Raw genomic sequence first — 25,149 nt, forward strand, 5'->3', positions numbered from 1 at the left:
ATCATTATCACTAAACTACTGGAAATGATTCCTCATTTGAAAAGGGATAACAACTCCTCTTTGGATATTGCTTTCTAAGATCTGGATACTTGTGAATGATACCTCATGCAAAATATTTTTGGAACTTTTATAACCAAAATGAAAATTCACTGACTTTATTGCTACACATTTTCATCCTTGGAGAAGAATGTTCCAAGCACTTGTAAGCATTGGATCTACATTCCATGGTGTACCAGAGTGTGCTAGAGTGTGCAGGAGCATCTCTGTCATTCATAGAAACAAAGACCTTAGTGTACATCCAATTCCCATCAATGAACATAACAAATTTGAGTCCTAGATGTAGTTTTTTTTAATTTTCAAAATTTGGCAATATCTTCATTTGATCATACACTTCTAGCACTCCCAACAACATAACACCCATGCATCTTTGCAAACTAACCAACAAGTTGTCCAACTACTCTAGAAGTTTCAGAGATGAAAACCTTTTTCTCTTGTTGCTCTTGAACCAGAAGTGATTTTTTTTATACAAGTGTGTCTAAGAGAAGTTTCAAAATTTAGGGCTTAGAAGGTTCAGCTACAACACCATTCATGGTGCCCCTCCGGTTGTCCATGGCCTCATCCCTACCATAATAATGGTGAAAACAATCGAAACCACACATAGGCACAAAATAGCAATAATAAGAATGATAACTCTTTTTAGAATCAAAACACTTTTATGTTCGTGAGAATAGCATGGTGATTTTGGGGTCTGGAAGGGGGTTTAGCACTTGATCAGGATCACCACCAAGTCTCCATTGGAATAAACTCTAATAACTCTAAAGAAAATTCATGGTTTCAAAAAAAGATGAGGGAAAGGGCACGATTGGCAATCAGTGGGGCACTTGCAGCAAGAAAAACCCCATTTCTAAATGATTTTTTAGTCATTTATTTGAAGTTCAAAAGTTGATTGATGTAGAACTAATTAAATAAGCACCTACCTGGAGAAATAACTAAAAAGGCAGAAGTGGAATTTCAAAAAGGCTCGATAAATCCTTTGTTGATACTCAGTTGATTTTAGATTAAGAGAGTGAGATCATAAATTGTTTAGGGAAGCTTGCCCTATATTGCTGCAAATTGAATTAGAGAGTAAGAAGCCTTCATCCCCCTTTAAGTTTAATCACTCACTAGATAAATAAAAAGGATTCCCAGGGTGTGGTCATAAAGAATTGAAGACATTAAAATAGTAACAGTGAGGAAAGAGACATGAAGTATTTCATAGGCAATCTGAAAAGGGTAAAAGGTGAAGCTGCAGATTGAGCTCAAAGCTTTGTTCAAAAAGATTTAAAGGGTGTTGAAAAATGAATTAAAAACATCTAATAATAAAAAAGCAAGGGTGTTTTTGAAAGATGAAATCAATCCTCTCAAAGAACTGGAAGGGAAAACAAACCACCTTGCCAAATAGGAAAAAGACAGTAAGCTAAAAAGGAGAACCATCTTGTTCTATGAAAGTGACAGGAATACTAAACTTTTTCACAAGTATGCAATTCATACAATAAACATTAACATTGTTTGGGAAAACAATAAGCTAGATAGCTCTAGGGTTAATAAGTATTTTAAGGAGATAGCTGAAGTGAGAAAGAAACATTTTAAAAGTCTAATGGCAGCAAATATTTGTGAAATCATGAAAATTATCAGGCTATTTCCCAGCATTATCAGTGATGAAATGAACATAGACTTGGAGGCAGAGGTGTCCAAAGAGGAGATAAAAGTAGTTTTAAACTCCAAAAAACTAAAAATCGTATACCCAATGGATGGACAGTTGAATTTCTGAAGAAGAATTTATGCTCCTTTATAATAGGAAAATATATGTTGATGTCTGAATAACTCTACATTTTTTTTAATTGTTTTATTTTACATGATAGGAAGTTTCTCAATAATTTTATGATGTTTGTTTGAAACTTCAGTCAACAAAGCAATTCTACAACTATAGCTGCATCTTCAATTTGAAATGACCAGAAATATTGATATGGATCAGACATCTGTAGTTGGACAAACTACACATTTGATAAGGAATAAAATATCTTTTTCCAAGTGCAGGTTTATATTAAGCTAACAAGTAGTGTTTAATGAACCAATGTCTTTAAAATCTCCTCCACAGGAGAGAGACTTATCTATGGATGCAAAACATTAAGTGAATTTCACTATGAAGAGGATAACTCTTTTCATTTGGACATACCTCATGAGAGTAATCATCCAGGGCAGCAAAATTCTTTTACTTACTCCATTAGCTACATTTGGAGGCAATTATTCAAACTCCAAAGATTCTTCTCATTACTGTCATGCACACTGATACCATTGACATTCTTTAGAACATATTATTGGCTCTTTTCCTTCCATAATTTTGGATGCTTTTACTGCCAAATGTGATGCTTCCACACTCTTATGATTGTACCAGATTTTTGTCTTCAAAATATGCATGATACAGCTCCCTGTAGGCTCTCTTAGCATTGCAAATCAAGTGAAAGGACTACAAATATGGTTCTAAGTCCACTTCAAAATAACAAGTGAAAACCCCCTAAAAAGGTTTTCATAAGACGCGAATAAATCCTCGAAATTATGCATCCTTATCACTAAACTACTAGAAATGATTCCTCATTTGCAAATAGTAACAACTCCTCTTTGGATATTGCTTTCTAAGATCTGGATCACTTGTGAATGATACCTCATGCAAAATATTTTGGGAACTTTTATAACTGAAATGAAGATTCACTGCCTTTATTGCTACACATTTTCATCCTTGGAGAAGAATGTTCCAAGCACTTGTAAGTGTTGGATCTACGTTCCATGGTGTACTAGAGTGTCCAAGAGTGTCCAGGAGCATCTCTACCATTCATAGAAACAAAGACCTTAGTGTACATCCAATCCCCACAATAAAGATAACAAATTTGAGTCCTAGATGTGTTTTTTTTTTTAATTTTCAAAATTTGGCAATATCCTCCTTTGATCATACACTTCTAGCACTCCCAACAACATAACGCCCATGCATCTTTGCAAACTGACCAACAAGTTGTCCAACTACTCCATAAGTTGCAGAGATGAAAACCTTTTTCTCTTGTTGCTCTTGAACCAGAAGTGATTTTTTTATACAAGTGTGTCTAAGAGAAGTTTCGAAATTTAGGGCTCAGAAGGTTTAGCTACAACACCAGTCATGGTGCCCCTCTAGTTGTCCATGGCCTCGTCCCTGCCATAATAATGGAGAAAAAAATTGAAACTACACACAGGCACAAAATAGCAGCAATAAGAAGGATAACTCCTTTTAGATTCAAAACACTTTTATGTTCGTGAGAATAGCATGGTGATTTTGGGGTATGGAAGGGGGTTTAGCACTTGATCAGGATCACCACCAAGTCTCCATTGGAAGAAACTCTAATAACTCTAAAGCAAAGTCATGGTTTCAAAAAAAGAGGAGTGAAAGGGCACGGTTGACAATTAGTGGGGCCCTTGCAGCAAGAAAATCCCCATTTCTAAATGATTTTTCAGTCATTTCTTTGAAGTTCAAAAGTTGATTGATGTAGAACAAATTAAATAAGCACCTACCTGGAGAAATAACAAAAAAGGCAGAAGTTGAATTTCAAAAAGGCTAGATAAATCCTTTGTTTCTACTCAGTTGATGTTAGATTCAGAGAGTGAGATCATAAATTGTTTAGGGAAGATCGCCCTATATTGCTATAAATTGAATCAGAGAGTAAGAAGACTCCAACCCCCTTTAAGTTTAATCACTTATTGGCTAAATAAAAAGGATTCCAAGGTTGTGGTCATCAAGAATTGAAGACATTACGATAGTAACAGTGAGGACAGAGACATGAAGCATTTCATAGACAATCTAAAAAGGGTAAAAGGTGAAGCTGCAGATTGAGCTCAAAGCTTTGTTCAAAAATATTTAAAGGATGTCGAAAAATGAATTAAAAACCTCTGATAATAATAAATCAAGGGTGTTTTTGAAAGATGAAATCAATCCTCTCAAAGAGATGGAAGGGAAAACAAACCACCTTGCCAAAGAGGAAAAAGAAACTAAGCTAAAAAGGAGAACCATCTTGTTCTCTGAAAGTGACAGGAATACTAAACTTTTTCACAAGTACGCAAGTCATACAAGAAACATTAAAATTATTTGGGAAAACAATAAGCCAGATAGCTCTAGGGTTAATAAGTCTTTTAAGGAGATAGCTGAAGTGAGAAAGAAACATTTTAAAAGTCTAATGGTAACAAATATTTGTGAAATCATGAAAATTAGCAGGCTATTTCCCAGCATTATCAGTGATGAAATGAACATAGACTTGAAGGCAGAGATGTCAAAAGAGAAGATAAAAGTAGTTTTAAACTCCAAAAAACTAAAAATTGTATACCCAATAGATGGACAGTTGAATTTCTGAAGAAGAATTTATGCTCCTTTATAATAGGCAAATATATGTTATTGTATGAATAACTTTGCATTTTTTTAATAGTTTCATTTTCCACGACAAGAAGTTCATCAATAATGTTATGATGTTTGTTTGAAATATCAGTCAACAAAGTTTTTCTACAACTGTAGCTGCATCTTCAGTTTGAAATGACCAAAAATATTGATATGGATCAAACATCCTACAATTGGACAGAGTACACATTTGATAAGGCATAAAAGATGTTTCTCCAATTGCAGGTTTATATTAAGCTGACAAGTAGTGTTTAATGAACCAATGTCTTTCAAATCCCCTTCACAGGAGAGAGACTTATCTCTGGATGAAAAACTTAAAGTGAATTTCACTATGAAGAGGATAACTCTTTTCATTTGGACTTAGCTCATGAGAGTAATCATCCAGGGTAGAAAAAATCTTTTACTTACTCCATTAGCTAGATTTGGAGGGAATTCTTCAAACTCCAAGGTTTCCTCTCATTATTGTCACGCACACTGATACCGTTGACATTCTTTGGAACATATTATTTACTATAATTCTGGATGCCTTTACTGCCAAATGTGATGCTTCCACACTCTTATGATTATACCAGATTTCTGTCTTCAAAATCTACGTGATACAGCTACCTGTAGGCTCTCTTAGCATTGCAAATCAACATATTTTGCTTCAATTAGAAGATCTTAGAAAAACCAGGTGAAAGGACTGCAAATCTGGTTCCAAATGCACTTCAAATTACAAGTGAAAACCCCCTAAAAAGGGTTTCATAAGACGTGAATAAATCCTCGAAATTATGCATCCTTATCACTAAACTGATGGAAATGATTCCTCATCTGCAAAGGGATAACAACTCCTCTTTGCATAATGCTTTCTAAGATCTGGATTACTTGTGAATGATACCTCATGCAAAATATTTTTGGAACTTTTATAACTGAAATGAAAATTCACTACTTTATTGCTACACATTTTCATCCCTGGAGAAGAATGTTCCAAGCACTTGTAAGCATTGGATCTACATGCCATGGTGTACCTGATTGTGCAAGAGTTTGCAGGAGCATCTCTATCATTCATAAAAATAAAGACCGTAGTGTACATCCAATTCCTATCAATGAAGATAACAAATTTGAGTCCTAGATGTGTTTTTTTTTTTTTTAATTTTCAAAATTTTGCAATATCCTCCTTTGATCATACACTTCTAGCACTCCCAACAACATAACACCCATGCATCTTTGCAAACTAGACAACAAGTTGTCCAACTACTTCAGAAGTTGCAAAGATGGAAATCTTTTTATCTTGTTGTTCTTGAACCAGAAGTGATTTTTTTTATACAAGTGTGTCTAAGAGAAGTTTCAAAATTTAGGGCTTAGAAGGTTCAGCTACAACACCAATCATGGTGCCCCTCCGGTTTTCCATGGCCTCATCCCTGCCATAATAATGGCGAAAAAAATTGAAACCACACACAGGCACAAAATAGCAACAATAAGAATGATAACTCCTTTCAGATTCAAAACACTTTTATGTTCGTGAGAATAGCATGGCAATTTTGGGGTCTGGAAGGGGGTTTAGCACTTGATCAGGATCACCACCAAGTCTCCATTGGAAGAAACTCTAATAACTCTAAAGCAAAGTCATGGTTTCAAAAAAATAGGAGGGAAAGGGCACAATTGATAATCAGTGGGGCACTTACAGCAAGCAAAACCCCATTTCTAAATGATTTTTTAGTCATTTATTTGAAGTTCAAAATTTTATTGATGTAGAACCAATTAAATAAGCACCTACGAGGAGAAATAACTAAAAAGGCAGAAGTGGAATTTCAAAAAGGCTAGATAAATCAGTTTTTGCTACTCAGTTGATGTAGTTTTTTTTTTTTTTTTTTTTTTTGTAAGTAAGAAGATTATATTATATAACAAGTATAATACAAAAAACTGCAAAGGCAGTGTGAGCAGGGATGTACAATATTCCTGGGCTAATCGCCTGCTCAGAAGACGTGTTACAATTACACCAAAACGAGGCACACCACGCAGGGTGGCGATAGACAGAGCAAAACATTTCTAGACCACAGGAGCTACCGTGAGTCGATGGTAGAAGTATTAGCCGAGCAACAAACACAGACTAAAGCCGAGATAACAGAGTAAAAAGATAACAGAGAAGCCAGAGCGCGAGTCAGGAAAGGGGCTGACATGAAGACTTTAGAGGTAGTAATTACCCATCTGGGCGGTGGTATCCAAGCCACTGTTCTTGACTTGGCTGTCGATCCTCGCTTGCAGCTCTTCCAGGGATGCAGGCTGAAACGCTACAGAGGTCGATGGCTGAGCAGCGTAGTTCACGTTGGAAGTGGCTGGCTGCGCCACAGGAGCAGTGTTAATGGAGTTCTTGAGAAGCTGGATGAGCAGCATCATCAGACGGTTCTGGGTTTTGATCGATTCATTCACCGCGGTTAATTTGCTGTCCAGGGAGCTGTTGTAATCTGTGATCCTGGCCATCTGTTCTGTGGTGAGATTGACCTGAGTGGTGAGATTAACCTCTGTGACTGATTCCAGCGCTTTAGCAATTAAGGTTTTCATGCGCCAGCATTCCGCCTTGGTACGCACAAACTGTGTGGCCCTCTTCGCAGGCGTGCCGGGGTCTGTTACCCAGTTGACCTCAGCGGCGATCTCCATCTCCGAGCGACCGTCCTCCTCACGCTTTGCCTCAGCCTCCAATTCTGCCATTTTGCGCTTGATCCTGGTTGCAGTCCTGGTTTCGTAGCCACTTCTTGCTGCCTGAAGTTCCCTGTTAGCCGCCTCGCAGCGACTGCTCCCCTCTTTCATGGTGAACCTCTCGTGGCTTGCCCGAGTTGAACCAGAATTGTAGGCGGAACCACTCTCAACACAGACGTTAAGAACAATAAGGAGAACAGGGCAATTGCCCCTGTTTTTATAATGATAGTAGTGATGCTTCCTCAGGGGATCAGAGTAAATGCTTCTGATAGTGGTGGTACCTTGCTGGTAGGTGATCTGAGGAGTCGCACAAGCGGGCCTGTCCCTGGAGGAATTGGAGCTCATGATGTAACTGCAAGGTGGGCGAGCCAGGTGCCAAGTGTGTGGTAAAAACCTTCGCAAAGGGTGGTGGCGCGTGAGGGTGGGTATGCTCCCTGTGCTATCATGCCTGAAGCTGATCCTTCGGGCCTTGTACCACCGTCTTCCACTCAGAATTGCCATTAATGGTAGTGATTCCTTTCCATGCAAATCCTTTCCGTGCGTGCTGAAAGGACAGTGTTTGATGTGCCGGATCCCGTCGCTTAAATCGTTATGATCTCCAATCTGCAGGAGCTGTTGCCGCCGGGAGTACCACCGCCCCCTATGTTCAATCAGCCCGTTGATGGTTTCAGGTTGACACTCCTTACCTGTCTTCTCGTAGTTTCGAGATTGTTGCCAAGTGCCATCCTCGGTTAAGGTTGGGTAGCCTGAGTAAGATCTTTCGCTGCCAGTTGTATGCATGCTTCCTTTATGGTTGGGTCGTCAAACTCCCGCCAGCATCTGTCAATGGCTATGTTGGGGTTGTCTGCTCCACAGTTTGCCAGATGGTCAGCAAGACCATTCGCTTTTCTTCTGGTTGTTTGAAAGATAAGACCCTTCATCCCCATAACTAGCTCAGCTATGTTTTCCGTTGCTTTGGCCAGCCTCCAATGTTTGGTCGCTTTGCTTATGGCCGTGCCTGTCTGTAGGCGTTTAGCCGCCATTACTCAGTTGATGTAGTTTCAGAGAGTGAGATCATAAATTGTTTAGGGAAGCTCGCCCTATATTGCTGCAAATTGAATCAGAGAGTAAGAAGCCTCCAACCCCCTTTACGTTTAATCACTTACAGTCTAAATAAAAAGGACTCCAAGGCTATGGTCATCAAGAATTGAAGACATTACGATAGTAACAGTGAGGACAGAGACATCAAGCATTTCATAGACAATCTGAAAAGGGTAAAAGGTGAAGTTGCACATTGAGCTCAAAGCTTTGTTTTAAAATATTTAAAGGACGTCGAAAAATGAATTAAAAACCTTTGATAATAATAAAGCAGGGGTGTTTTTGAAAGATGAAATCAATCCTCTCAAAGAGATGGAAGGGAAAACAAACCATCTTGCCAAAGAGGAAAAAGACAGTAAGCTAAAAAGGAGAACCATCTCATTCTCTGAAAGTGACAGGAATACTAAACTTTTTCACAAGTACGCAAGTCATACAAGAAACATTAACATTATTTGGGAAAACAATAAGCCAGATAGCTCTAGGGTTAATAAGTCTTTTAAGGAGATAACTGAAGTGAGAAAGAAATGTTTTAAAAGTCTAATGGCAGCAAATATTTGTGAAATCATGAAAATTATCAGGCTATTTCCCAGCATTATTAGTGATGAAATGAACATACACTTGGAGGAAGAGGTGTCCAAAGAGGAGATAAAAAAAGTTTTAAACTCCAAAAAACTAAAAATCCTATACCCAATAGATGGACAATTGAATTTCTGAAGAAGAATTTATGCTCCTTTATAATAGGCAAATATATGTTGTTGTCTAAATAACTCTGTGTTTTTCTTAATTGTTTCATTTTCCATGACAGGAATTTCATCAATAATGTTATGATGTTTGTTTGAAATCTCATTCAACAAAGCAGTTCTACAACTGTAGTTGCATCTTCAATTTGAAATGACCAGAAATGTTGATATGGATCAGACACCCTGCAGTTGGACAGACTACACATTTGATAAGAAAGTGTAGGTTTGTATTAAACTGACAAGTAGTGTTTAATGAACCAATGTCTTTCAAATCTCCTTCACAGGAGAGAGACTTATCTCTGGATGAAAAAAATTAAGTGAATTTCACTATGAAGAGGATAGATCTTTTCATTTGGACTTACCTCATGAGATTAATCATCCAGGGCAACAAAATTCTTTTACTTACTCAATCAGCTAGATTTGGAGGCAATTCTTCAAACTCCGAGGGTTCTTCTCATTACTGTCATGTACACTGATACCGTTGACATTCTTTGGAACATATTATTGGCTCTTTTCCTTCCATAATTCTAGATGCTTTTACTTCCAAATGTGATGCTTCCACACTCTTATGATTGTACTAGATTTTTGTCTTCAAAATCTACATGATACAGTTGCCTGAAGGCTCTCTTAGCATTACAAATCAACATATTTTGCTTCAATTAGAAGCTCTTAGAAAAACCAGGTGAAAGGATTGCAAATCTAGTTCCAAGTCCACTTCAAAATAACAAGTGAAAACCCCTTAAAAAGGGTTTCATAAGACACGAATAAATCCTCGAAATTTTGCATCCTTATCATTAAAATACTCAAAATGATTCCTCATTTGCAAAGGGATAACAACTCCTCTTTGTATATTGTTTTCTAAGATCTGGATCACTTGTGAATGATACCTCATGCAAAATATTTTTGGAACTTTTATAACTGAAATGAAGATTCACTGAATTTATTGCTACACATTTTCATCCTTGGAGAAGAATGTTCCAAGCACTTGTAAGTGTTGGATCTACATGCCATGGTGTACCAGAGTGTGCAAGAGTGTGCAGGATCATCTCTGCCATTCATAGAAACAAAGACCTTAGTGTACATCCAATTCCCATTAATGAAGATAACAAATTTGAGTCCTAGATGTGTTTTTTTTTTTTTCAAAATTTGGCAATATCCTCCTTTGATCATACACTTCTAGCACTCCCAAAAACATAACGCCCATGCATCTTTGCAAACTAACCAACAAGTTGTCCAAATACTCCAGAAGTTGCAGAGATGAAAACCTTTTTCTCTTGTTGCTCTTGAACCAAAAGTGATTTTTTTTATAAAAGTGTGTCTAAGAGAAGTTTCGAAATTTAGGGCTTAGAAGGTTCAGCTACAACACCAGTCATGGTGCCCCTCAGGTTGTCCATGGCCTCGTCCCCACCATAATAATGGCGAAAAAAATTGAAATCACACACAGGCACAAAATAGCAACAATAATAATGATAACTCTTTTTAGATTCAAAAAAAAATTATGTTCGTGAGAATAGCATGGTGATTTTTGGGTCTGGAAGGGAGTTTAACACTTGATCAGGATCACCACCAAGTCTCCATTGGAAGAAACTCTAATAACTCTAAAGAAAATTCATGGTTTTAAAAAAAAGAGGAGGGAAAGGGCATGGTTGACAATCAATGGGACCCTTGCAGCAAGAAAAACCCATTTCTAAATGATTTTTCAGTCATTTCTTTGAAGTTCAAAAGTTGATTGATGTAGAACCAATTAAATAAGCACCTACCTGGAGAAATAACTAAAAAGGAAGAAGTGGAATTTCAAAAAGGCTAGATAAATCCTTTGTTGCTACTCAGTTGATGTTAGATTCAGAGAGTGATATCATAAATTGTTTAGGGAAGCTCGCCCTATATTGCTACAAATTGAATGAGAAAGTAAGAAGCCTCTATCCCCCTTTAAGTTTAATCACTTACAGGCTAAATGAAAAGGATTCCAAGGTTGTGGTCATCAAGAATTGAAGACATTACGATAGTAACTGTGAGAACAAAGACATGAAACATTTCATAGGAAATCTAAAAAGGGTAAAAGGTGAAGCTGCAGATTGAGCTCAAAGCTTTGTTCAAAAATATTTAAAGGATGTCGAAAAATGAATTAAAAACATCTGATAATAATAAAGTAGGGATGTTTTTGAAAGATGAAATCAATCCTCTCAAAGAGATGGAAGGGAAAACAAACCACCTTGCCAAATAGGAAAAAGAAACTAAGCTAAAAAGGAGAACCATCTTGTTCTATGAAAGTGACAGGAATACTAAACTTTTTCACAAATACGCAAGTCATAGAAGAAACATTAACATTATTCAGGAAAACAATAACCCAGATAGTTCTAGGGTTAATAAGTATTTTAAGGAGATAGCTGAAGTGAGAAAGCAACATTTTAAAAGTCTAATGGCAGTAAATATTTGTGAAATCATGAATATTATCAAGCTATTCCCCAGCATTATTAGTGATGAAATGAACATAGACTTGGAGGCAGAGGTGTCCAAAGAGGAGATAAAAGCAATTTTAAACTTCAAAAAACTAAAAATCATATACCCGAAGGATGGACAGTTGAATTTCTGAAGAAGAATTTATGCTCCTTTATAATAGGCAAATATATGTTGTTGTCTAAATAACTTTGCGTTTTTTTTAATTGTTTCATTTTCCATGACAAGAAGTTCATCAATAATGTTATCATGTTTGTTTGAAATCTCAATCAACAAAGCAGTTCTACAACTGTAGACGCATCTTCAATTTGAAATGACCAAAAATATTGATATGGATCAGACATCCTGCAGTTGGACAGACTACACATTTGATAAGGAATAAAATATCTTTTTCCAAGTGCAGGTTTATATTAAGCTGACAAGTAGTGTTTAATGAACCAATGTCTTTCAAATATCCTTCACAGGAGAGAGACTTATCTCAGGATGAAAAACATTAAGTGAATTTCACTATGAAGAGGATAGATCTTTTCATTTGGACTTACCTCATGAGAGTAATCATCCAAGGCATCAAAATTATTTTACTTACTCCATTAGCTAGATCTGGAGGCAATTCTTCAAACTCCAAGGATTCTTCTTATTACTGTCATGCACATTGATATCGTTGACATTCTTTGGAACATATTATTGGCTCTTTTCCTTCCATAATTTTCGATGCTTTCACTGCCAAATGTGATGCTTCCACACTCTTATGATTGTACCAGATTTTTGTCTTTAAAATTTGCATGATACAGCTACCTGTAGGCTCTCTTAGCATTGCAAATCAACATATTTTGCTTCAATTAGAAGCTCTTAGAAAAAGCAGGTGAAAGGACTGCAAATCTGGTTCCAAGTCCACTTCAAAATAACAAGTGAAAACCCCCTAAAAAGGGTTTCATAAGACGTGAATAAATCCTCGAAATTATGCATCCTTATCACTAAATTTCTGGAAATGATTCCTCATTTGCAAAGGGATAACAACTCCTCTTTGGATATTGCTTTCTAAGATCTAGATCACTTGTGAATGATACCTCATGCAAAATATTTTTGGAACTTTTATAACTGAAATGAAGATTCACTGACTTTATTGCTACACATTTTCATCCTTGGAGAAGAATGTTCCAAGCACTTGTAAGCGTTGGATCTACATGCCATGGTGTACCAGAGTGTGCAAGAGTGTGCAGGAGCATCTCTACCATTCATAGAAACAAATACCATAGTGTATATCCAATTCCCATCAATGAAGATAACAAATTTGAGTCCTAGATGTGTTTTTTTTTTTTTACTTTTCAAAATTTGGCAATATCCTCCTTTGATCATACACTTCTAGCACACCCAACAACATAATTCCCATGCAACTCTGCAAACCGACCAACAAGTTGTCCGACGACTCCAGAAGTTGCTGAGATGAAAACCTTTTTCTCTTGTTGCTCTTGAACTAGAAGTGACCTTTTTTATACAAGTGTGTCTAAAATAAGTTTCGAAATTTGGGGCTTAGAAGGTTCAGCTACAACACCAGTCATGGTGCCCTTCCAGTTGTCCATGGCCTCGTCCCTGCCATAATAATGGTGAAAAAAATTGAAACCACACACAGGCACAAAATAGCAACAATAAGAATGACAACTCTTTTTAGATTCAAAACACTTTTATGTCATGAGAATAGCATGGTGATTTTGGGAATGGGGGTTAGCACTTGATCAGGATCACCAAAAGGTCTCTTACAATGGCCTTTAACTATCAAAATTGATTTTTTTCTGTAGGAACTCGGTGGGCCTCGCAGTGTGTGAGAAGAGTGAGCAGATCATAAAGTATTTGGTTTTTGTGAGTATAAATCCCAACTGTGATGTTCTGGATTTAGATTTTTGTTTGTTTCTTTTCAAAATGTGCTCCATTTTATAATGGTTGTTAATCTCTCTAGGACAACCTTTTAAATATTAATTTGAGAAACAATTTTCTTTCTGGTTTGTAATGGCTCTAGGTGCTTTAAAACTTTTGACTGACTATTTTGTGTTGTTAGCTGAGCTAAGCAGCCTTTGTGAATTCAGCCACTGGATAGGAAATGCTCCAGCAAATATAGTTATTTTTTCTGAAGAGTCGGAGAAACCATTAGTACTGCTTGATTTATTTAAGTGTGTGATTGTGGGGGATGGTGTTGTGAGGAAAACTTGCATGCTTATTTCTTACACAAGCAACACATTTCGAACAGACTATGTACCAACAGTATTTGATAACTTCAGTGCAAATGTAGTGGTCGATGTAAGTACAGTGAATATTGGCCTCTAGGACACGACGGAACAAGAGGATTACAACAGGATTAGGTCCCTAAGTTATAGAGGTGCAAATGTCTTCCTCTTGGCTTTCTCCTTGGTCAGTAAGGCCAGTTATAAAAACATTTCCAAAAAGTGGATTCTAGAATTGAGACACTATGCACCATCTATGCCTATCATTTTGGCAGGGACAAAATTAGATTTACGAAAATACAAACAGTTTTTTGTTGATTATCCCAGAGTAGCCCCAATCTCAACAGCGCAAGGTGAATTTTGGAAGAGGCAAATCGGGGTTGTAGCATACATTGAATTCAATTCTAAAACACAAAAGAATGTTAAGGTTGTTTTTGATGGCGTAATCAAAGTGGTTCTTCAACCACCAAATCAAAAGAAATGCAGAAACACGAAAAGAACATGATTTATTCTTTAAGGGCTTTATCTATCTTTGGCATCTGCAGAACTTTACAGTGCATTATTTAATCAAAGGATGGCATAATATTTCCCAAGTATTTATGATTTGTAAAGCCATATGCTATGGCAAAAGGTCCTAGTTTTTTCTTTTTATATCATTGCATGTGTGGTTATGGAGGACTGTTTTGAAATGTACATGAAAGGTCCTGAATTTTTTCATTTTATATCATTGCCTGTTGTGGTTATGGAGGACCATTTTGAAATTTAAATGAAAGTTAGGTGTACATGAATATGATACTATGATGAGAGTGGTTGAATATTTGTTTTTACCATGTGAGTTCTCAATTGTAGTTGAAGTCATGCTGCTAAGAATCATGTTCAAGGCATGGAGGTGCTCTGCACTTTTCCTTGTGAGAAAGCCATGTAATTTTTTATTACTAAGCTTGGCTATATTGTCTCAATTTGCAAGATTTACTTTAGTATATAAAATATCATAGAGTATTTTGTTATTCCATTCCTTGCAAAATATCTACAGAATTTGTTTTATGTAATTTCTACTTATAATTCATAGGTTTTTTAAGTAAAGTCTACTTATTTTCATAACTTAATGGGTTTCACCAATCCAAAAATAGACAACGATTAAATGGAACAGGAGCTTACTAAGGGTGACATCACCATTGGGGCTCTAGAGCATGGCACCAAATGAGGTACAGAGGATTCTCACAATGGCCCTGACAATTGCAATGTTGGCCTTCTGAGCATCTAAGTCTCTCATTCGGATTTTCTGCACTTGCTCCTTCAATATGATAAATGGCCTCTCAAACTCATCAAATGCCAACGCCATGCCTGCAAATAGTAACAAAATGCAGCACAGAGATTAAAGCCTAAACATACAAGTGATTAAAGCCTAAACATAAAAGTGTGGATGGAAAAAATAGTGGATGTTGAACCGGAGACCTAAGATGTGTGTACTCCTCTTTGCGTTGAACACTGAAAATGGGGGAAATGAAAATGGGGGAAATGTTGTGAAGTTAAATATGAAACATACCTTGGCACCATCAATGGGCTGAAGATCGGATGGGGTTCGATACTGGGTTTGCTACTGGTAAAATCCTCATTCATAAATCTCTTCAATCTAGTTTTCACTCCCGCCTGTGATCTCTTCAATCTAGTTTTCACTCCTGCCTGTTGAAAAGTGAACAAACACTACCTGTTCTAGAACATTAAATGAAGATTGGGGTTGGGAGGGGTTTCGTAAAGAAAAATTAACGCTTAATTTTTTTAAATATGCCAAAATTTTCCTCCATAACTCAAGTAAGAGCATAATGAAGGGGAGGTTTTCCCAACAGGCAGCAAGTGGCATCCATAAGGTAGGCCTACTCCTTCATAGACAGTTCTCTAGGGGATTTTAGTTTTATTCTCTGAGGCATTTTAGATCTTGTATGCCTTTACCTTTCACTATGCCTTGACCTCTGCGACATAAACTGTTGGATTTCTTATATTCTCTTTTTGGGCTTACTCCACTAAGGAAAGGTGAAGTAGCCAAGGAAAGAAATATCCCGATTGCTTCAATCAGAACTATAGCAACCACTTGGTCAATAGGATGCACTTCAAAGAAATATCTCGACTGCTTCAATCAAAACTGTAGCTTCCACTTGGTCAATAGGATGCGCTTCAAAGAAACATCCTGACTGCTTCAATCAGAACTGTAGCTTCCACTTGTTCAAGAGGATGCACTTCAATCGAAACTAGCGCCAATTTTCACTTTCATACTAAGTTTTTAGTTTCATTTGAAAAACTAGCACCCATTTTGACTTTCATACTAAGTTTTTAGTTTCATTTGATAAACTAGAGCTAAGTTTTTAGTTCATTTGATAAAGTAGCACCCATTTTCACTTTCATGCTAAGTTTTTAGTTTCATTTGATAAACTAGCGCCCATTTTCACTTTCATACTAAGTTTTTTAGTTTCATTTGATAAACTAGCACCCTCATGCGTGTTTTTGGTTGGGTTTGAAAGATCATCCTAACAATAATCTAATTTTAAGATTATCATTTTTATGTAACGATTTTGTTGTTAAAGTTTATGGAGGTAGATGTATTGTATTTTTGGAAAATTTGAATGTTATTTTGTTATTAAAATTTATGGAGGTAGATATATAGTATTTTTGAAATTTAAATGTTATTAGAAGGAAACAAGTTCTTTGTATTGAAAACATTTAAGTGTAAGAAGGAAACATGTGCTCTTAATTTGTTTGTATTGAAAATATTTAAGTGTTCTTGCATATTAGGTGGGTGAAAACAAAAGAGAGTCTATAGTAAAGATTTAATAATTAAAAAAATGTGTCAGTTTCTTAAAAGTTATATGAAAATTTTGGGAGTAGGGTATGTACCCTTCTTTAGGTTAAATATATTCAAGTTGTTGTGCGAATGGGTTTGTAAAACCCGTTGTTTTTATCTTGAGAAAATGGAGTCCTCTCAAAGACATTCGCATAGTTTAGGTTGTCATAATAAAAGTAGATGTTTTGCCTTAAGATGTAAACATTTCATTTTAAGTAGTGTGATAATGTGGTTTCAACAAGGCATTAAAAGATGGAATGAGCATGCAGGTTTTGGATGCTAGTGTTATGTTCTACTTGAGGCATGGGTGCACGCCCAAAAAGTCTCTAACAAGGGTTGAAGAGGTAGAATAGTTAGAGGGGTTGGGGGGTTGTGGTCTCACTTAGAGGTATAAACAAGCATGTTATGCACCATGAGAAGTTGTGAAGTTAACTTAAGACATTTGACAAGTTGTGGGAAGGCAACTTGGTAGTGGTACTAAGTGAACATTCCTTGATTGAAGTTGATACCCTTTCCTTGCACTACCACTTTGCAAGGTGAAGAAGAAATGTGAAATATATGTCCAACCCACTAAAGAAGTTGGAAAGGTTGTTGTAACATATATAGGTGGTTTTTTCTTGTTGCAAAAGGAGGTGTTAGAACTTGGAAGGTAACCATTCAAGTAGATTTCTCATGGAGTGTTAAGGAGGTGAAAGGATTTGATAAGGAGTGACTTACACAAATATAAAAAAATAGGCCATATTGGGTTACGATATTACTGTTTTTGGACATCCAAAGTTGAAGGTGCATTTCATGAAGGTGTAGTCTAAGCACTTGGGTGTGGGTCACATATTACGAGTATCTTGGACTTTTGGTGTGTGTTACTGGTGTTAGTGCATTATGTTTGATGAGAACTAGCTAGAATGTTTTCCATGAAGGCAAAAAGCCCATAAGTTTGAGATGGCTTGACCATTTTGCATTGTAAGGTGTCTTATGCCCTAGTTTTGAGGAGACAATTAGAACCATCTTAGAGTGTGATGGGTTGTACCATGGACTTAGGTCCACTTGCATGGGTTGAGGTGTAAAGGTACCCCATGAGTTGAGGAAAATGATTCCAATGCTTATCTATATAGAGTGTTTATGATATAAGATTAATGATTTTTTTTTTTGGGAATGGAAGAGGAAGATAAGAAAGAAGAGGCATTGAAGTTTGTTGTAAATTAATCAAAAGAAAGGAAAAATGTCTCCTTTTAGCAGGATTATTCAAGTTGCCTCTTCAATAGGACTAAATTTTAGTTGGAGCTAGGGAGTTGGCCTCTCAAAGGCATTGACTGGGTACTCTAGAATTCCAAGACCTAACATGTCTAGAATGGTAAATTAGATAGATTTGCCTTGGGAAAAGGTTGCAAAGACTAAGGTGAAAATCTCCCCTTTTTAATGTGGGTTTTAAACCTTCCTTTTGAGAATGCTAAAAGCAAGGTCATGATCTTGAAAGGAATTCCTTGGTTTTACCAAAACCAAATGCCAATTCTTAATCCATGTTGTGATTCTTTCTATTTGAGTTTGGCCTTGAACATTGAGATCTATCTTTGGGTCCTGTTATCACTATGTTGTTTCACTTATGCGTTGAGAAGGTATTAAGGGCTATAGGGGATAAGACGATTATTTTCCAATACCCTTCCCTTGAAACCCTATAAAGAGATGATGTGCCCCATTTTTTTATCGTAATATTTCAACCAAAAGCTCTTCCTATGAGGATGCCCTTGAAGGGAGGGTTTGTAAAGGAAGTGGAATCATGTTGAGTCAAAGCAGGGGTATAGATTGGAGGTGTCTTTAGAGATATTGACAAAGGTGAAGGGGAATAGATTTTACCTCCTATTGCAATGCCTTCTATTCCACCATTCGAGGTGTTAAAGGGCATTGACTTTAAGGTTCATAGGGGAAAGCTCACGAAGATCTTAAAAATTAGAAGGTAGGTGTGATTTAGCATAGGATTGATTCTTCAATGGTTGACTTTTTGGGTGAGATTTACCAATAAATGGAAAAAATTGAAGCCCTACCACTTATAGATTAAGTAGATTATGAGAAAATGTTTCCTAAGATTCAAAGAGTCTCTCCATATTTTGTCCATGAGATCCATGGAAACTATGTTCAAGTGTCGATAACTTGTGTTAAGATATCATCTTTGATTCAGGGCACCTATACTTCTTCAACTAGTGGTAATTAATATGTGCAAACTAATTAGCTAACATATGTGTTAACTGATCAGATCATGGACACACAGATCAAGAAAACTCACCAGCAGAAGATCCAATTGTATCGGGTTATCAAAGCTAGCCAACTCCTGCACCAAGGCAAGTGGCTCACCAGGGACTAAGTTCAACAGAAGTTTTCCCATCTCATGGAGGCACTCAATGCAATGGGGACCATTTATTCCTAAGGGGAGAGGAATGATCCAGTTGGATATTGGTGGCCACCCGCCTATTCCACTTGGACCCCCACCATTGTTTCTTTCAGTTTTTTAGTTTCCTTAATTGTAGCACAACTTACTATTTTTAGCAGTTTTTCGCGTCTTGAATTTCTGAAGCTGTTTTGAGGCCCTAAACAACATTTTTTTGGAAAATGGGAAAACATGAATCTTCAACTAGCGTGAGGGAGTGACATGGCATGCTAGGCAGCACTAAGTCATGCTAGAGTGCCAGGGTGACATGTGGCCAAGATGTGTTAGGTGCCAAGGTGTGCCAACATGTGCTAGGAAGTGTTGGGGAGTGTCAGGGAAACAAAAGGGAGCACTAAGTCAATTAATGCATGGAAATGAATGAATAAGAGTTTGTGACAAGAAGTGTTAGTGAGCTCTAGGTGTTCTAAGGAGGGAGTGACAAGGTATGTTGGGTAGTTCTAAGGCTTTCTAGAGTCCAAAGCAACATGCCAAGATGTGTCAGGTGCTATGGATTGCTAATGCATATCAAGGAGTATTATGGAGTGCCATGGAAACATAAGGGAGTGCTAGTTTCAAATGCATGGAAATGAATGAATAATAGTTTGTGACAGGGAGAGCCAGTGAGTTATAGGTGTGCTAAGGAGGGAGTGACAAGGTATGTTAGGTAGTGCTAAGGAATGCTAGACTTCCAGGGCGACATGGCAATATTGTGCCAAGTGCCAGAGTGTGGCAATGTGTGCCAGGGAGTGTTAGGGAGTGTCCCCTTGGCTTTCCTTGAGGTCGAGTGAGTTGGATCATTTTCATATGGTTGTTTGGATAGCCAAATGTGTTGTTCCCCATGAAGTTAGTGAGGTTCAACAAAACAAATAGGAGAGGCTTTTAGTAACTGCATAGTTGATGAGGTGGTTAAACTAAACTATCCATCATGAAAGGGCACCACCATTAGAGTAGTTATGGTTGAGAGCTATGCAAACACCAATTCCTTCCTGCCTACTTGTTGGCTTATATGGGCCTGACCCAGGTTTGGAGGAGTTATTTAGCCAAACAAACCCCGCAGCTACCGGCCATTTCAGCAACAGCCCGCGAAGCACGGACTGAGGTCTCACCTGAGGTAGTAGGGGAGGGTGTTGGAACCAGATTTCCACACCCTAGGGATGTCTTGGTGTGATCTGGAGGTTTCACGTACTGGTTTACAGTTCTGCGCTACTCGGTATTCACACAAATCCAGCTTGAGTATATCTTTCTTATTAGTGCGCTATTCTATTAGATGATGTGGTTATCAATTACCAAGGTCTTTAAGCAAACATTTAACCAACACAATTGATTTGCGTATTAAAATAAACCCAGATTTATACTCATTCCAACCATAAGCAGATAAGATTAAACAGATATTATGACAGTTCAGAAGAAACACAGAATTCCAGAAGAAACTTATCTTTATTTCCACTTTGTCCTTTGCACTCAGCTGCAGGGGTCCGTGCACATAGCTGCAGACTTTCCAAGCTTCTACGCACACAGTTGCAGAGCCTCTACCTTCTACCCAAATCCCTTGACTCGGACTTACAAACTCTTTCCAAATATCTTTTTGAAGAACCCATTACATTTCATATTATCAAAACTCTACTCCCTCTACCCATAGAGCCTCTCTCTATTTATACCCTTCTTTGGCCCGCGATCCCTACGTGGGCCGACTCTATTTACATTATTTTTGGGCAGACTACCCTTTGACTTGACCTCTTATGATTCGTGCTCCGCGCTTCCAGCGGAATCTTCATCCTAACTTTACCCAAAATATCCGGCTTCGTGCCCTTTAATCGTTGCACGGGGCTTCCGCTACCCAACAGTCCCCGAACACAATCATCGTGACTCATCCCGAGTCACTTAGCTGGTGTAGTAATCTTCTCTCATAGTGCGGTTAGCATCCTCTGTGCCTCACTTGTTCCAGCAGCAAATTATTCTGTCATCCGTTGCATCATTTCCACATGTGTGGCCGTCAACTGAGTCTCGAGCAGCGCTGTCTCAATGGTGGCATACTCACTTTTCATCTGAGCTACCTTGCGCTCGATGGTGGTTGAAACTGCAAATGCCTCGTCCACTGGAGATGAGCTTTAATCATGGTTGCCTTCTGCCAAGGCGCGTCAACCTGGATCTTTAGGTCCTAGGCCTCCCTTATCTTGGCCAGGCGCTGCGTGATAACGACAATCGACACGGTTCCTTTGATCCTATCATAAGCTTCCTGAAGCTCCCGAGCTTCAGTTTCCAAGCACTAAAGGGTTGGGTCCTCTTGAAGGGTCGTGAGTGTGATAATTGACTGTGTGAACAAGTCCGTACATTCCTTCATTGTTCTTGTAAGCATTTCACAGGTGACGGTGATGATGTTCTTGCACTGCTCCACAATCTCAGGGGGCGTCACTGGCTAAGTCTGCAATCTGCACACTAAGCTCCTAATGGATCCGTGCAGCCTCCTTCTTAGCGTTACGGAACCCAGTATCCAGCTTTTGAACTTAGGTCTTGTTGATGCCTCGAAAATCGCTGCAACAACATCAGGGATAACCACCCAGTCCGGACCTTAGTACAGCTCCTTTTCCGTTTGGAATAGTGGCTCCGACTGGGGATAATGGGACCAGTTTCCCAGAAGTGGATAAATGGGATGGATGGGTGATTATAAACTACGCTAGCGACGAGCGAATAACTAAAACTATCAGCAAGAATATAATAACTATGATCTATCCCGGGAACTTATTGAGCTCTAAAGCGTGGCGTTAGGTGGTCTGTGTCTAAAGACAGTCATATAGATGACTCCATCCTTAAGGCATAGATGTTAATTCATTGAAGACTGTTGTGTCTAAATAGTTAAACAAAGAAATTAAAACAAAATTACCACACTTTATCATTCATATCATTGTCACATGCATGATTGAAGGAAAGGCACATCGTAAAACATCCAATAGTGGAATGAATAAAGATTTGTTGTTACAGCGCATGCATATAATCAACAATAGCAAGAATAATCACATAACAATTCATATAAGAGGAATGAATTCAGACATAGATAGAAATACCATATGAGCTGCTTGACACTCCCAAATATCAATCGCTATTTGTAGTTCTTCCTTCAATGCAAAAAACATCCTCAACAACGACAATAGTGCACAATTGCATAAAGAAGCTTCCTTGTTAAATTAAGAACAATTGGCCCAGTTTCATAAAAGAATATTGACTGAAGCACAATAGTGCAAACTTCAGTCTATTAAGTCTGTTACAAAACTTTACGACCCTTTCCAAAACAATGAAAGGGTCTATAAATACTAAACTAATCTAAATATCTAATAAAAAGAAATCCTACATAATTGGCATCAATAAATATTGATCCTATTTCCTGGAGCGATCTGGCAATCGGCGACATGATTCATCAGGTAGGCTGCTTGCCTTTAAACCTGAGCTGACTTGTCACAAGCATTGGCTCTACTTCAGGTGGTTTGTTGAGAAGCGAACTGAGCTGGGAAACATAGGTGGCATCCTGAATGTCGGGAATTATACACCCGATTGCATCTGTTAAACACTTAAGGGCGGCTCTCTGTGTGTGCGGCTTAATCAGGAAAATCCAATATGCATCGAAGGTCAAACTATTAACCCCAGTGATTAATCTCCCCTTTTCCTACAAGTCAGGATAACACGTTTGCTCCAACATGTTTGTTGTTGTTATCTTTCCAGGCGTACATTGGGAGATCATATTTGCTAAGTAGAGAGTGTTGTTAACCAGATCAACTAGGTTGCTGGAGGTTGATTTACACCTTGAAGCTGCCCTTTCTGCTTTCATCACCTGAGTGTGCCATTCTGTAAAAAGTATGTCTTTATATGTTTCTGAAATCTTGGGCAAATTTGCTTCTCTCCCTTGATCAGAATCTTGCCAGTCAAGATATCCACTTATGATCTCATCGGCCTGGTCTAACTCATTCCTGGCCTTCTCTACCTGCTGATTAATGGATGTAGTTAACTCACACAATGGCTATGCCTCAGTGAGTTGTTGACAAAGGAGCCTAATTTGTGATATCAATGCATTGTTTATTAGTGATGCTTCCTTTCTGAACTCATCCACCTGTGGAGCGCCTTTGATTATTTCAAGCTGCGATGACAATTGAGAAATTTGCTCATCTTTTGTTTTCATCATTTGTTCATTTGCTGCTCTCAATTGTGCCAATGCCTCCGACAATTCCTTTTGTTTCTGGATTGCATTTTGGTCAATCCTTTGCCTTTCTTCCTGCAATTGCTGGGTTAATTGATCATTCATTTGCTGTTGTGCCAGAAACTGCTCCTCTGATTGCGTTGCCTTCTGTTTTGTCTCGGCCAATTCTGCCTGTAGTGCAAAAATTTCTTGGTCCTTAGTCTTCAGTAGAAGACTTACCTCCGATGCCTTGTCGATTGTTGCTGTGGAATAGGCTCCTGCATACTGTGACAGCTTTGTTAGGTCATCGGAGGGGTCCAATTCCTCCTTCCATACTACATTACCTGTGACTGTTTGCTCTGGAAAGATAGAAGGTTGATCAGTCCTTCGTCTTTTCCTTTATCGCTTTACAACTGCTCTATGCCTTGGGCTGTAGAAAACATCCAGGGGAGGAATATCTTCTACCTGAAGAATGATTTGGTCAGAGGGGTCCTTTGGTATTACTTCAACATCCTTAGAAATGGGTGGGCCGCTGGTTCCACTTAGAATCGGAGGTGAAGTGATGTCCTGCGTATCATTTGTCTTGGAAGTGTCCCCATCTTTTGAACATTCCAATCCACTGATGATGGAATGAAATTGCTGCCATTCTTGAAATAGTTTGGGGTCTATGGTAGTGTCCACATTGACATCGGTGGTGGTCTGTTTCTCCTTTTCTGCTTGGGACTCTTCCCGTTCTTTTTCCTGCTCTTTTTTCTGTTGTTCCTCTTGTTCCCTCCGTTGCCTTTCCTCATGTTCTTTCTTTAGCTGTTCCTCTTTCTCTTTCCTCTGTTGCTCCTCGTGTGCTCTCTTCTGCTGTTCTTCTTTTTCTTTTCTCTTCCTCTCCTCCTGTTCCTTTTTATGATCCTTTGTTACTACCGGAGGTTCTTTTGATTGTTGCCGAACAGGCCCGCTTGATGATGTCGCCGGGGTTGTTGCCAGTAAATCTAGAGGCAGAGTTTGCAACCTCTGTTCTCTAAGCTTATTGAACTCAGTCAGCCCTTCATCATTATATTTCAATCGAGCAAGTTCTTTAGCTTGACCTATTGTTTCGACTGAAACGAATAGGTCATCAAACCAATCTTCTTTGTGCTCAAATTTTGTCAATTTGGCCTGTTCTAATGCATTGTAGGTAACTTTCTTTGGATCATATGGCCTGTTTGGGATAGTCGCCAGAGTTAAAGATTGAAGCTTTGTGGCTTCCTTTTCTGCATGTTTGAGATCATGCAGGGTATAGACACCACACCTGAAGGGAAAAGAGGGCCAGCCCCTCTTCTTTTCTTTCTTGAGAGTTTGTGTAACACTCTCGGCCGTAATCTGATACGCAATTTCTCTTGCTAGCAACTTATTTGGTATATACAAAGGGAGAACATGTGGGTTGGCTTGGCTGCCGAAAACTCTTATGTAGGTAAATCTCTCCTCCTCGAACCAACTTGCTACCGCTGTTATATCAAACGAAGCTTGATAGGAAATCTTGGGAATGGGTTTGTCAAAAATAGAATAGTGAATAGGCACCATAAAGCCGTTGCAGACTTGGTACAGATGGTGCTTGTAAGAGGTCTTCCATAGTTTCTGATGGTATGTGTGGATGGCCGTGGGATCTTGTGGCGTCCACCTCCAGCCGAGCACGGGGAATTCAGAATTGAAACATAGTGTATCTAAGATATATGCACTGTAATAAAATGGGGGAATTTTCCTTTCTGTGACGATAGTCTGATGTCTAAAGTCACAGACAGCTTGTGCTAATTTGTCAGAAAGGATGGTGGCCCAATCCATAATTATACCGTTTACAGCTGCCTCCATTAGAGGAACCATCTCTATGGTAAAATTAGCAGAGTCATGCAATCCCCATAATCTACACATCATTATCCCCACATAGCAATAAGGAGAAGCTAGAGAGTCGACTGAGTACTTACCCGAAGATTCGTGCTTGTGTTTGGCTGGATTTTGTCTCCAATCCCGGATGGGTTCGGATTCAACTTCATTTTCATTTGCAAACTTCTCCAGGAATGCTTTATTATATATCTTCTCCAGCTCGGGCAAATGATACATTTGTCTTAGATCATCCGGCCTGAAC

Source organism: Pinus tabuliformis, chromosome 9 (assembly GCF_031772625.1).
Source record: "Pinus tabuliformis cultivar Carrire ecotype Pingquan chromosome 9, CPIR1, whole genome shotgun sequence".
Lineage (NCBI taxonomy): Eukaryota > Viridiplantae > Streptophyta > Pinopsida > Pinales > Pinaceae > Pinus > Pinus tabuliformis.